Source organism: Marmota monax, unplaced genomic scaffold, assembly GCF_021218885.2.
Source record: "Marmota monax isolate L192 unplaced genomic scaffold, Marmota_monax_Labrador192_F-V1.1 WCK01_AAM20220418_F8-fsc00027, whole genome shotgun sequence".
Taxonomy (NCBI): domain Eukaryota; kingdom Metazoa; phylum Chordata; class Mammalia; order Rodentia; family Sciuridae; genus Marmota; species Marmota monax.
Window position 1 is genome coordinate 11,460,070 of NW_026694617.1, and position 13,297 is coordinate 11,473,366.

General features: G+C 35.8%; 1 protein-coding gene across 8 annotated transcripts in view; it reads right to left on the minus strand.

Annotated features, from left to right (window-relative positions):
* The window catches only part of Cadps2 (calcium dependent secretion activator 2), a 521,519-nt gene that overhangs the window by 357,493 nt on the left and 150,729 nt on the right, over nt 1-13,297 (minus strand). The window lies entirely within an intron of this gene.

A 13,297-nucleotide genomic window follows, 5' to 3' on the forward strand; every position in this document is an offset into this window, starting at 1 on the left:
TTAAAAGGAACAATTTGTAAACACTCATTACATTTTTCTCACAATCTAATGGAGTAACTAAGGCATTGGTATTCAGAACCTCCCACCCTTCTCTTCTGCTTGAGTCTTGAGACAAAATGCTTCATGAGAAACAATCTTCTATCTCTTACACAGTGGTTCTGAACAAGGGTAATTTTGCCTTCCAGGGGATATTTGGCTATTTCTGGAGATATTTTTGATTATCACAACTGGGGAGCACTACTGGCAACAGTGGCTAGAAGCCAAGGATTCAGCTAAACATCATTAAATGTAGAGAATAGACCCCACACAATAAAGACATTGATATCTGGCTCAAAATATCAATTATAACATTAAGAAAGTCTGTGCTAATGGAACAGCCTTGGGAGAGGGGAACCAGTCCAAACTCATTCATCCCTGATGTACTATAAGGTCTGGGCTCTCATCATGCAGTGAGTTTCATAACTACCAACTCATCCTCCAAGGATGAGTGTCTCAATATGACTCCAGGTCTACAGTTCTCCCTAGAATAGAAATAGTAGAGATCTGCTCAAGCAACCTATTAGCCCTCAAGTATGATTACCAATTGCTTCCACTTTATCAGCACTAGATCCAAAACTCTTCTATTCTGTGGCCAGAATGGTTGAATGGCAGAGAAAGAAAGAATGGTTGACTAATGATAATGAATGTGTATTTTTTTTTTAGAACATTTATTCAATACATGATTTTTTTTTTGGTAAACACTCAACTATTAAAAGCTTTTCATTGTGTTGAACCTTGCTGGTATGCTAAAGAGAGCTAAAATAATAACATTTACAAAAATAAAAAGAACTGAAACATACTACTAGGATTGGTTGGTCCAATAGTTTTTAAAAATCCCTATTTCCATTCTGCTTCTTGAAGTATATTGGTTTTCCTCTTAAATTGGCTCCTTCATGATTCCCCATGGTGGCTACTACGCCAATCACCTATAGACAGATGGCATCCAGAAGCACAATGTGTTGTTCCTTCTTTCACATTTCATTTTAAGAGCAGGGGGAAACTTTCCAGAAACTAAGCGGACTTTTCTTAGTGTCTCTTTGGCTAAAATTATTTCACAAACACATGTTTAAAGGAAACCCTGGAAATCAGATACAATCATTATGATTGGTTTAGGTTAATCACACTTGATCCTTTTTGGAGAAACCTTTCCCTGGCTGAGTACAGGGCCAGAGGGAAGGTAAAGCCATCAGTGCTCTGTAACTAAGGGGGAAGATATGAACTGGAAGGTGAGAAGGTGAACAAACTGGCAGCTACAAGCTCTAAATTTCTGGATATTCCCAAAAGAATAACACGTAACTAATCATTAACCACAACAAACACATAATATGCATTATACAAAAGGTACTGGCATGAGCCAGAGGTTGCATTAAAGGGGAAAAGACACAAAATAGCCTTGTCCTTAAGCAGGGATTTATCTATGTAAGAGAAAGAGTTATATACCAGATAAGTGTGTGTGTTTGTGTGTGTGTATTCTATAACTTACAGATTGCAATTAAAATCTTAAGAACCTTACAACAATCATTAAATAAGGTGAAGGGAAATCATCTAACCTCTATCCTTTCTGCTTTTTGATCTCTACTGTAAAATCACTCATACTTCTGGGAAGCTCTACTTTGATAAAGAATGACAACTAAATACATTGATACAGCACTTAGGTACCATCTTTAAGATGTAGGAAAAACTGAAGGGGCTTCATCAAATGCCCCAAAAGTACAGAATCCAGAACTATAATTTTATGAGAGATCTCTAGGAATCCACAAAACACAGTTGTTTTACATTTAATTCCAAAATGACAACCATATGTGTTTTCTGCACAGAATTAAATGAATCATAGTGGGATTTGAGAGGAAGAGAATAGGGATTCAAAGTGGTTTACTGGGAGCAACAAAAAGCAAATAATGCTAATAATAAATATTTTCTGAAAGAAGTCTGAAAGAAGAAACTCATTTTTAAAAGAAAATTTTACTTTCAAATTTCACTATATTTGATTGCAAATTCGTAAACCCTCATGAACATTTTTGCCCCCACATAGTCTCTCAGAAATATATGCAATAATTAGAGAAAAAGTTTATTTTAAATACAAATGCACTTTTCCTCTTAACTTTCCAAATCCGGGAAGGAGAGTTCTGATTATGCTAAACACATAATAGATTTAGTTAAAAATATTATATATGAGCTTCTGAATTACCTCTAAATTCATTCACTGGAACACCACAGGTACAAATGCATGCAAAAGCTGAGTAACACTGTAGGAATATGGGGGCAGAGGGAGAGTCTTTTCTTGGCAACAAATACACATGAACCTGAGTATTAAAAGTAGATTTGAACGAGATGTGTGTGATGGAGCTAGGTGAGGTGGGTGGGAGGAGGGAGAAAGCACATGCGGGACACATGCCATCAGAAAGCTCTTAACTGAACGCAGGGTCCAGGAAGTTCAGCAGCAGGTGGCACATGGATTTTAGGTCATGCAGGCCAAGAGTAAGCACAAAGAAAGGTAGGCAGTGGTGTGTGCTCTCATGAAGCCACTACTGCTGGGCTGACCTTGAACAGAGCAGAAGAAAAGGACAGGGACACTGAGAAACCAGGTCAAGGGGAAACCAGAGTCAAGTCTCACTGACAACTGAAAACAGAAGCTTCAAAAGAGATATTTCTTGAATATGTCTCCTTCCTAGATCTGGGCTCTGTTACCAGGCTAAGGTCGGGCTGAATTTAGGAAAAGAAAGTTCAGCTACCCAAGATAGAAGAAAGACTGGAAATGGGGCCCAGGGAGGCCATTACATAGGTAGAAAATCACAAAAGTTTATGCAAAACCTTCATTATTTATGTGAACCAAAATAATAACATTATTATTAAAAGCTGTGATGATTCAATATATCAGAGGGAAAACTGCAGCCCAAACCAACACAGTTCATTGTAAATTGCCACATGGCCATGATTTCTTAGCTATGTAAGCCAGGAATTATTCTTGCCAACTATTTACCTGCATGATTAATGGCAGGATGCCTGAGAAAAGATAGACTTATATTAGACCTCCTAAGCTCTGGAAGGCCTTTGTGACACTAAAGAAAGGAAATGCTCATTGATGTTTCTCAAGTACATAACAGAGTGCTTGGCTCAAGAGGGTCTGTTTGAGTAATTCCGATTGTCAGGTTTATCCCGCTTGGATGAACATCTCCCTTGGCATTGTTCAGGCCTTCATAATAATTATCCTAGTCTAGAATTTGGCAACACAACCTTATCTGACCTCCCCACCACATGTTAGTTCACTTTAAACTCATACCATTGACAGAAAACAAGTAACGGAACTCACAATGGCATTCCCATTCACTTAGACAGTTCTGTCTACCCAAACAACACTTTCTAAACTTCTCCAAATGGCATCTCCAGCCTAGTCTTCCTCCCTTCAATCCCTCATTTTCTACCAGCATCAGTCCTGAAATTTATCATTCTTCAATTCCAATAGCTTACAATTCCCTGTACTCCTATTACAACAACAGCACATAGACCTTATGCAGACTTTGCCCCTCTAAAAATCTTTCTTCTTTCCTGTGGCACACATTGCCCCAATTACTTCCCTCTCTATATTGGTATCCCCTTGGAATGCGATTCAGAAAGTCCATTAGGAGGTAAAACTTATTTCCATGCCCCTCATACCTTTGTTTTATTTTATTTTATTTTTTATTGTGGTGCTGAGGATCCAACCCTGTGCCTCACACATGAGAGGCAAGCATTCAACTACTGAGCTACAAACCCAGCCCCTCCATGCCCCTATATCTGCATAGCCTGGTGAAAGGCTGGCCAATAGACTGCCCTGGAAAAGACAGTGTATCAGCTATAAGCCTCTGGAAGCCTTGTGCTCTTCACCTCTCTTTCTTGGTATCCTGCTATCCTGAAGCAGATAAGCCTGGCCTGACAAAGGAGAAGATATGATTTGGAGGAAAGCCTGGCTGTCCTAGCTGAGGCCACTCTAGACCAATCTATACCTGGGCAAATGTGTGAGAGCTTCAATAAGCAGAGCTGCCATCGTGGTCCTAAGGGGACTAGAGACACAGGAGTAGGTCTAGTCAAGACTTGAAGAAGCTCCTAGCCAATCCAAGACTCCTGAGAAATAAAAGGTTTTCTTTTAAAAATCCTCTGAGTTCTGAGGTAGTTCATTATGCAGCATAGTAGCTGATATAGGGCCCTTTATGAAACTATCCTTAAATTAATTTTTAAGTACTGAGATCAAAGCTTATTTTTATCTTCATACCTAGATTCTAGCACAGTATCTAGCACAGCATAGGTTCTCAGGGAAAGTTGAAATGTCATTATATTTTGTATACTACCTGTAATATTCCCCATACAATCAATGGATCTACTTAGTGATCATTTTAGTAAGAGTGCAGAATAGTTAGAATATGCACAAGTTCAACTTTTAATTCCTCTACAGGTATAATACAAAACTTGATTTTTATAGACATATCTAAGTGAAAAGGGAACATATTTATAATATTACCAAATCCATTTAACTTTTAATGAGCATAAATCAAACAAAGTATACTCTCTTCTTCATTCTGAATTGAAGTTAAGGTCTACAGAACTTTAACATTAAACTGAAAGCAATAAATTCTACCTCTTAATCTACCAGAGAGAATATAAAATGTTAATCAACAGAGTAGAAACTCATTATTACCTCTAAGTGATAATGGGGAGGAAACTTCACACTATAAACTTTGCATTAAAGGAATAAGAGGAGCTAAATATCTATAAAGAATTGGTGGTATTGCTCTGAGACTAGATCAAAATATATCTTCATACTAAACCATTTAGACTGCATTAATTTTGTTTGAGGGGGTGGAGAATAGGCAACATACTCAAAAAAGGGGGGGGGGGGAATAAACATAAGCATAATCTTCTGAATTAACAGAACTTCTTCCAATCTCTTAAAAGGCTATTCTGCTCCTCTTCTTGATTCAAGGGTGAGGACCAAATGGATGTGGAAGCTGCTTAAGGGATCTACCATTTCTAAGTTGTTCTAAAACCTAAAGTAGATTCCAGAACTTCCTAAGCCACCATCAATCACTGGAGAGTTTACATGAACTTTGCCTTCCTACAGTGAATTCAGTGAGCTCTCAGCAGTCTGAAAAGACAGGGCAGAGGCAAGGAGGTTTTCCCATTTAGATCCCTTACATTTTTCTAATTCACAGTTCACAAACTCCTATCTCATTTATTAGGTAATTTAATTCCTTCTGGAAAGCATCAGGGAAGAAAATAGCATGACTCATCATGCCTGCAGAAATAGTGCGCTGAAACACAGGCTACATGACAGAGTCAGAGGAAATACAGTCTCTACTACATGCTAGTTGTGTGAAGGTGAGCCACACTGAGCCTCAGTTTCCTCATCTGTAGGATGGAGAAGTAATGCCTGCCTCTAGAAGTCACTGGGAATATTAAATGACATATTCTCACATCTATTTACAAATCAACAAGCACACCACTAGCTCAGTAGATACTCAATAAATGGGTTTCCTTCCTTCCCAATCCCAGAAAGTCATTCATTTTTGGTTTTCTTTTTTTTTTTTTTTGGATTGTTTTCCATTTGCCATGTTAAAAAAAATCCTCAACATTTTTCAAGACCCATCTATCTCTCTCTCTTTCCAAAACAACTTGTACCTATGACATGGTATTTCTGTACCAATTTTGCCTCATATATTTATGTATCTGTTAACTTTTACTTGGTCTAGAATATCTTGTGATATTATTTATTTTTAAAAATCCTTTTTTGCCCCTCCTGTCCAAATACTAGCACAATAAAATATGTTCAAGGCCCCTGACAAATGTTTGACTTGTTAAGCACTTACCCTTCAAAATACTAAGATATATCAACAGCTTCTTTGCTTTACACAACCACCATATTTAAAAAAAAAAAAAAAAGAAGGAACAGGCAATGATTTGACAAGTTCTCCCTCTGTTAAGAATGGCACTGACAACAGTTGTCCAGATAAAGGCTTATTTAATATCACAGGATCAGAGGCCATCTGCCTTAGATTCTCTCTCTAAAAGTCAAGAATAAATTTCATCCATATTTTTTTTCCTGAGAAAAAATGTACTAAATATGGAATAATATGTAACCATAAAGTAACAAATATTTCTGATATATGAGCAAGCAACCTTTATTGGGTTAAAATCCTCCTTTAATTGTCTTTTATATGAATGAATCTGTGTCTATTTAACTCAAGATATATAGAAATAGACTACAGATGTCCATATAGACATCTATATAGACCTCTCTCTATATATCAAGTCATAAGCCCCCAATGGTCATCTTAAGGAGAAAACTGCATTAAATTTATTATATATATAATGTTTGTACCTCAGAGAAATTCCATCACAAAGCAGTAATACTTAAAGCAAAAATTTCTTAACTTCAGGAAACTTTCCAACCCAGAATGCTTTCCATTCTTACCCCAATATGCAGTTGAATCCTGCAAGCCCCCAAAAGCATCCCTGGGTAATTTGGTCCAAACTGAGATCTTTCTACTATGAGTCATCACAATATGATTTTTTAATTTTGTGTTTGTATTCTACATTAAAAATATACATAGAGTATCTGTATATTTTTAAAATAAAGATGAGAAATGGGCGCGGTGCCACAAGCCCGTAATCCTAGTGACTCAGGAAGCTGAGGCAGGAGGATTGAGAGTTCAAAGCCAGCCTCAGCAATAGCAAGGCACTAAGCAATTCTGTGAGACCCTGTCTCTAAATAAAATACAAAATAGGGCTTTGGATGTGGCTCAGTGGTTGAGTGCCCCTGAGTTCAATCCCTGTTATTCACCCCACTGAAAATAATAATAATAATAATAAAATTGAGCACAAAAAATAAGCATTTTCTTCATTTTGCTCTATGGTTTCTTAGTAAAATTTCTGGATATTGCCTTGAGATATTTTTTTGGCAGTTGTTAAAAAACAATGTAGATTAATTTTTTCCCCTTTACGAGGATTATGTTTATCTCTCAATATAAATTTAGAATGATAATTAACACATATAAAATTAATAGGATTCACATATATCCAGATACACATAAAATTGTGCCATGATCTTATCCATTCACTCCTCTTCTGCTCTCTCTTACACCCCTTCCCAGTCTAATGTTCTTTGGTTCCATCCATTTTCCTGCAAATGACAGAATCTTCATATTTCTTTATACCTCAAAATTAACACTCCATTGGGAGATGTGTATATGTGTGTGTGTGTGTATTTAAATATATATATGACCTTCTGTATTTTTTTCTGTTGAAAGGTGTCAATTTAGACCATTTGTGTTTTTTAACAGTATTACTTGCTGTGTTAAGTTTTTTTAGTTCTTCATACATTCTGGATATTAATCTTCTGTTGGATTAATAGCTAGCAAAAGTTTTCTCCTATTCTATAAGTTGTCTCTTCAGTTTGTTGTTTCCTTTGCTATGCTGTTTGGAGCTTGATGGAATCTCATTTATCAATTCTGCTTTTATTTCCTTTATTGGGTTACTTCTTCTTTAAAACTTTGGAGTTTTATTCAGGAAACTGTTGCCTGTGCCAATCTACTGAAGTGGTTCCCATGTTTTCCTTTAGTTGTTACAAAGTTTCAGGACTATAGCATGGTCTTTGATCTATTTTGAGGTGGTTTTTCTGCAAGGTGAGAGGGGTCAAGTTTCAATCTTCTAAAGGTGGATATGAAGCTTTCCAGACCATTTGTTGAAGAAGCTGTCCTTTCTCAAACTTTGTTTTTGCCCCCCCCCCTTTTTTTTGAGAACTAGTTGGGTGATGATGCAAATTTCTGGGTTCTCTATTTTGATCCACTTATCAGCCTGTCTGTTTTAATGTCAATACCATGATGTGTTTGTTACTGTGGCTCTGCTTTGAAATTAGGGATTGTGATGCCATCAGATTTTCTCATTTTGCTTAAGATTGCTTTAGCTATCTGAGATCTTTTGTTTGTGAATTTTAGGGTTGTTTTTCTAGTTTGATGAAGAATGTCATGGGTATTTTGATAGGTATTGCACTAAATCTGTAGATTGGTTTTGGTAATATAAACATTTTAACAATTTTTTTTTCCCAAAACACAAACATGGGAGATCCTTCCACTGTTTAGTGTCTTCTTCAGTGGTTATAATTTTCCTGGAATCTTTCATATCCTTAGATAGGTTTATTCTTAGATTATTTTTGTTGCTATTGTGAATAGTACTGCATTTCTAACTTCTTTCTCAGTGAATTCATTATTGGTATATAGGAGAGCTAGTAATTTTTTTTTCTGATTTCATCCTGCTAGTTTACTAAATTTGTTTTTTATACTAATAATCTATTGGTAGAAACTATAGGTTTTCCATTGCATAGAATCATATCATCTGCAAACAGATAATTTGACCTTCTTCTTTCCTGTATGTATGCTTTTGATTTCTTTCTGTTGCCCAATTGCCGCAGCCTGGCTGGGCACAAAATCACGAGCCACTCACAGCCTTGTAGATTCAAACAGCAACTCTTTATTCTCGAACTGTCACCGGCACTCTACACACATGTTCTGGGAAAAATCCACACACTCCACCGGGATCTGCATCCCAAATACTCTCTGTATCCCAGGAGAACTCAACGGGAACTCAAGGAGCAGGCGCCTGAGGCAGCAGGATATGCCCTAATCCCAGCAGGATCCACCCTAAACCTGGAACCACCCTAATCCAGCAGGATCTACACTAAACCTGGATCCACCCTAAACCCAGATCCACCCTGGTCCTTGAGCAGGGTCACCTTTCTCAAAAATTCATGCAATGTCACTGCAAATGACCTGGGTCCAAGGCAAGCCCATTTCCACAATGGAGAGTCCTCCCTCTAAGCAACATGGGGTAGGCTGACAAGGAAATTGCCATGCATCATTCCTACTTGGCTATGGCTCTCAGCACCCAATTACCCTGGCTAAAATTTCTGGGTCTATATTAAATAAGAGCAGTAAGAGTAGACACACTTGCCATACTCTTAGAGGAAGTGCTTTCAGTTTTTCCTCATTCACTATGATGTTGGCTATGGGTTTGGCATATGTAGACGACTTTATTATGTTGAGATATGATCCTTCTATACTTTATTCAGGACTCGTACCTGCAATGTCTATTGAATTTTATCATAGGCTTTTTCTGTCTCTATTGATATAATCATGAAATTCTGATCCCTGATTCTGTTTGTGAGATGTATTACATTTATTATTTGTGTGTGCTGAAACATCCTTGAATACTTGGAATAAAATCAGCTTGATCATGATGCATGATGATTTTAATGTACTATCAAATTCAATTTGTCAGTATTTTGTTGAGGACTTTTGCATTTATGTCCATGAGGGATATTGGGCTACAGTTTTCTTTTTTGTGGTGTCCTTGTCAGGATATTACTGGTCTCAGTAAGTCTGGAAGGGTTCCTTCTATTTCTGTTTTATGGAATATTTTGAGTAGCATGGGTGCTACCTCTTCTTTAAAAGTTTGGTAAAATTCAGCAGTGACCCATTCCAATCTTGAGCTTGCCTTTGTTAAAAGACTTTAAAAAAAAATCACGTTTCAATACCATCAGTTGCTATTGATCAATTTTTAAAATATGCTCTTGGCTCAATTTTTGAAGATCACATGTGTTCAGAAATCTCTTCCTTTCTTCTAAATTTTCCTATTTCTTATCTGATAATTTTTCAAAATATTTCCTGATGATCCTTTGAATTTCTATGGTCTGTTTTAATGCCTCCTTTTTCATCTCTAATTTTGAGTCTTCTCTCTCTTCTTTTTAAATAAGATTTGTCTTTTTTAAAAAATTGTATCTTTTCAAAGACCCAAGATTTGCTTCATTAATTCTTGCATTGTCCTTTAAGTATCTATTTCATCTACTACTATTACATCTACTTTGAGGTTATTTTTCTACAAGGTGGGAGGGGTCAGGCTTCAATCTTCTATAGGTGGATATGAAGCTATTATTTATTATTTCTTTCTGTCTACAGATTTTGAGATTGGTTTGTTCTTTTCTAAGACACTAAGATGCACCTTTATGTTGTTTGAGGTCTGTTGTTTTTTTTTCCTTCTTAGTACTGCTTTTTCTGTATCCCACATATTTTTGTATGTTGTTTCTATTTTCATTTGTTCAAGAACTTTTAAATTTCCCCTGACTTCATCAATGCTCCACTGTTCATTCAAAAGTATGTTGTTTTAGCTCTACATATTTTTATCAATTATACAGTTTATCTTGCTGTTCATTTCTAGTTCATCCCATTGTGATGAAACAGGATACAGGATATTATTTCAATTTTTTTGAATTCCTGAAGATTCATTTTGTGTCCTATATATATAGTCTATCCTAGAAGTTCCATGCACTTAAAAAATGCATGTGTATTCTACAACAGCTGGATGGAAAATCCTAAAAATGTTAAGTCCATTTGCTCTACAATGTAATTTGAGGGTTTTTTTTTTTTTCTAATTTGTTTTTTGGCCCAGATGATCCAACTATTGTTGAGACTGGCTGTTGAAGTAAGCACTATTATTGTATCAGGGACTATCTACCCCTCTGGGTCTAATAGTGTTTGTTATAAAGAGAATATAATGATTATAATATAATCTAAATTCATTGAATATGAGACCACCCACTTTGTTTTTTTTCTAATATTTCTACTTCTTTGCTGAATTTCTCAATCATATCCTTCCTTATTTCAGTCATCTTTTTATTTTCTTGAATTCATTGAGCTGCTCTAAAATCATTCTTTCAATTTTTTTATTAGTATTTCATTCACTTTCATACCCTGGTATATGTTACTAGAGTAATAAACTTTAAGAAGCGTCATATTACCTTTTTTCATATTTCTTGAATTTGTACATTGAGATCTACATCTATTGGGACAGATATCTCTTACACTTTTATGTGATGGCCTTCTTAGAATTAGTTTTCTCCTGATGATGTACTTTGGGATATTGTTTCATTTTGTAATGTTTAGCTTTTCAGCTGGACACCATAGTGTAATCTTTCTATACCTGATTTGGCTGTGATTAATGGGTACCATATCCGATTTGGAGACACCCTTCAATCTTTGCAGTTCTGGCAAGACAACTGAGGATACTCTGGTATCAGATTATAAGATTTTTTAAAGTAGACTTTTGCTATATATCTATTATATTACTTTATAATATAATAATTATAATTATATTATAAAGAGACTAATATACTAATTTGTATAAAATTTTTATTTGGTTTGTTAGAATAAAGGCAATTCTCTGGCATAATTAAGGACCTTCTATATTCTTTTGTTTTTCATATTCACTCTTGAGTACAATCTAAAACCCAAGGTCTACACTATTGAATCTCTCTCACTCATTCAAGATATTTATCAAGAAGATGTGTACTATTCTAGGTGCAGGATCTAGAGCAGTGATCAAGAAAACAATTATCCTCATGAACCTTTCATCCTGTGTACCAGAGATGTATACATTATGAGGTCATGGTTGTATCTTATTCAATATTATAACATTCTTATGTGATAACTATGCCAACTGAGTTTTGAAGTGAATGGCAGAAAAGCACAATGTATTAGTCTCCTTGGGCTGCTACAACAAAACACCATAAATTGGGTGACTCAAAACTCAAAAGATACTTATTTCACAGAATTCTGGAGACTGGCAAGCCCAAGATTGAGGCAGATTTGATGTTTGGAGAGGGCCTTCTTTCTCTCTGTCTCAGAGATGGTGTCATTTTGCTGTGTCCTCATGTTGTATAATGGGCGAGGAGGGTCTCTGAGTTCTCTTTGATAAGAGCACTAATCCCATTTAAATGGTTCTGCCCTATGACCTACTCACTTTTCAAAGTTTCCACTTCCTAATTTTTCTACCTTGAGGGTTAGGATTTTAGGATGCCAAGCCTTCAGACCCCACCATTCTGAAAGATCAAAAGTTCCCCAAGATGGTACAGTTTATTCACCATACAGTTTACACATCAAGGTACATGCATATCTCATGTAACTGAAACTAAAGCAGCAGATGCAGTACATTTGTTCATAGTCGAAGTTCCTTGTTTCAGACCTCATGGAGCTTTTAAGTGCCATACTTAAAGACAATCTTTGTTGTACCCACTTTTTTCAAAGTTAGTTTCCTATATTTTACCATGAATAGAAATTGCTGAATTTCACAAGTTTAAATAATCCCTAAACTTGACTCTCTGGGTTTAAATTTGGTAAATACACTAGTTCTATGTCCTTGGACAGGTTACCTAAAATTATATCTCTTAGTTTTCTTTCGTGAATCAGAGATAATAACAGTAACAAATTTTTAGGATCTTATGGGGATTAATTGAAACAATATACAATAAACCACTTAGCACACTGGATGGGTCCTATATAGGCAGACGTGCTAACCGCCACTACACCACCCATCATTATCTGTACTTCATAGTGTTAATCATTTGCTTACTTAACAGAAAAGAATGATGCCAAAGTATTTAAGGGATGCTCTCAATCCTATAATTCTAAAGGAATCTCTATGCTAACATACCAATTATTGATTGGGTTATTTATTTTTTCAATGCTAAGGTTTTTGAGTTCTTTATATATCCTGGAGATTAATGCTGTATCTGAGGTGTAGGTGGCAATATTGTTATTGCTTTTTCACACATAACATTCTTTCTGCTCACCAGTTATCTGTTATATAAATGCCTGTTAACTTCTACAGGTAAACAACTGATAGTTTATTGCCTATTGGGGGAAAATATTTCATGATTATCTTAAAGAATGCAGGAAAATAGAGCTCACTATAAAGGTACAGGCCAACTTCAAACAAAAGATCTTTTTTTGTTCCTGCACGCCCACAGACCTCCCATTAAAACAAACAACTAGAAAAAAGAAGCAAAGCTTTTGGTTGGGTCTTCTGGCACAAGATTCTTCAATATGTTGACAAAGAGCCCTGTTTTACCAACTAATTGTTACAATACAAATTCATGTCACATTGCAAGCAGAACTTTCATGTCACCAATGACTCAAAATTTAATCTGAGATTTAGAGAAAAGAGGAGGCAACTGACATGTAAAAAAGTAAAAGTGCATAATTGACTTAAAAAAAAAAAAAACAGTTCTAGGCAAGACCTAGAAGTGAATTACTACTGTTCTAGTTGGTATCTATTTAACTGAGGTTATACTGAAGATATAACAGGTTAGGAAAGCTAAAGGGTTGATATTCTAAGTTATATATTTAATTTGAAAACATAGGAGTTGCAGTCTTTGCCTAAAAGTGTATAAAGCAAG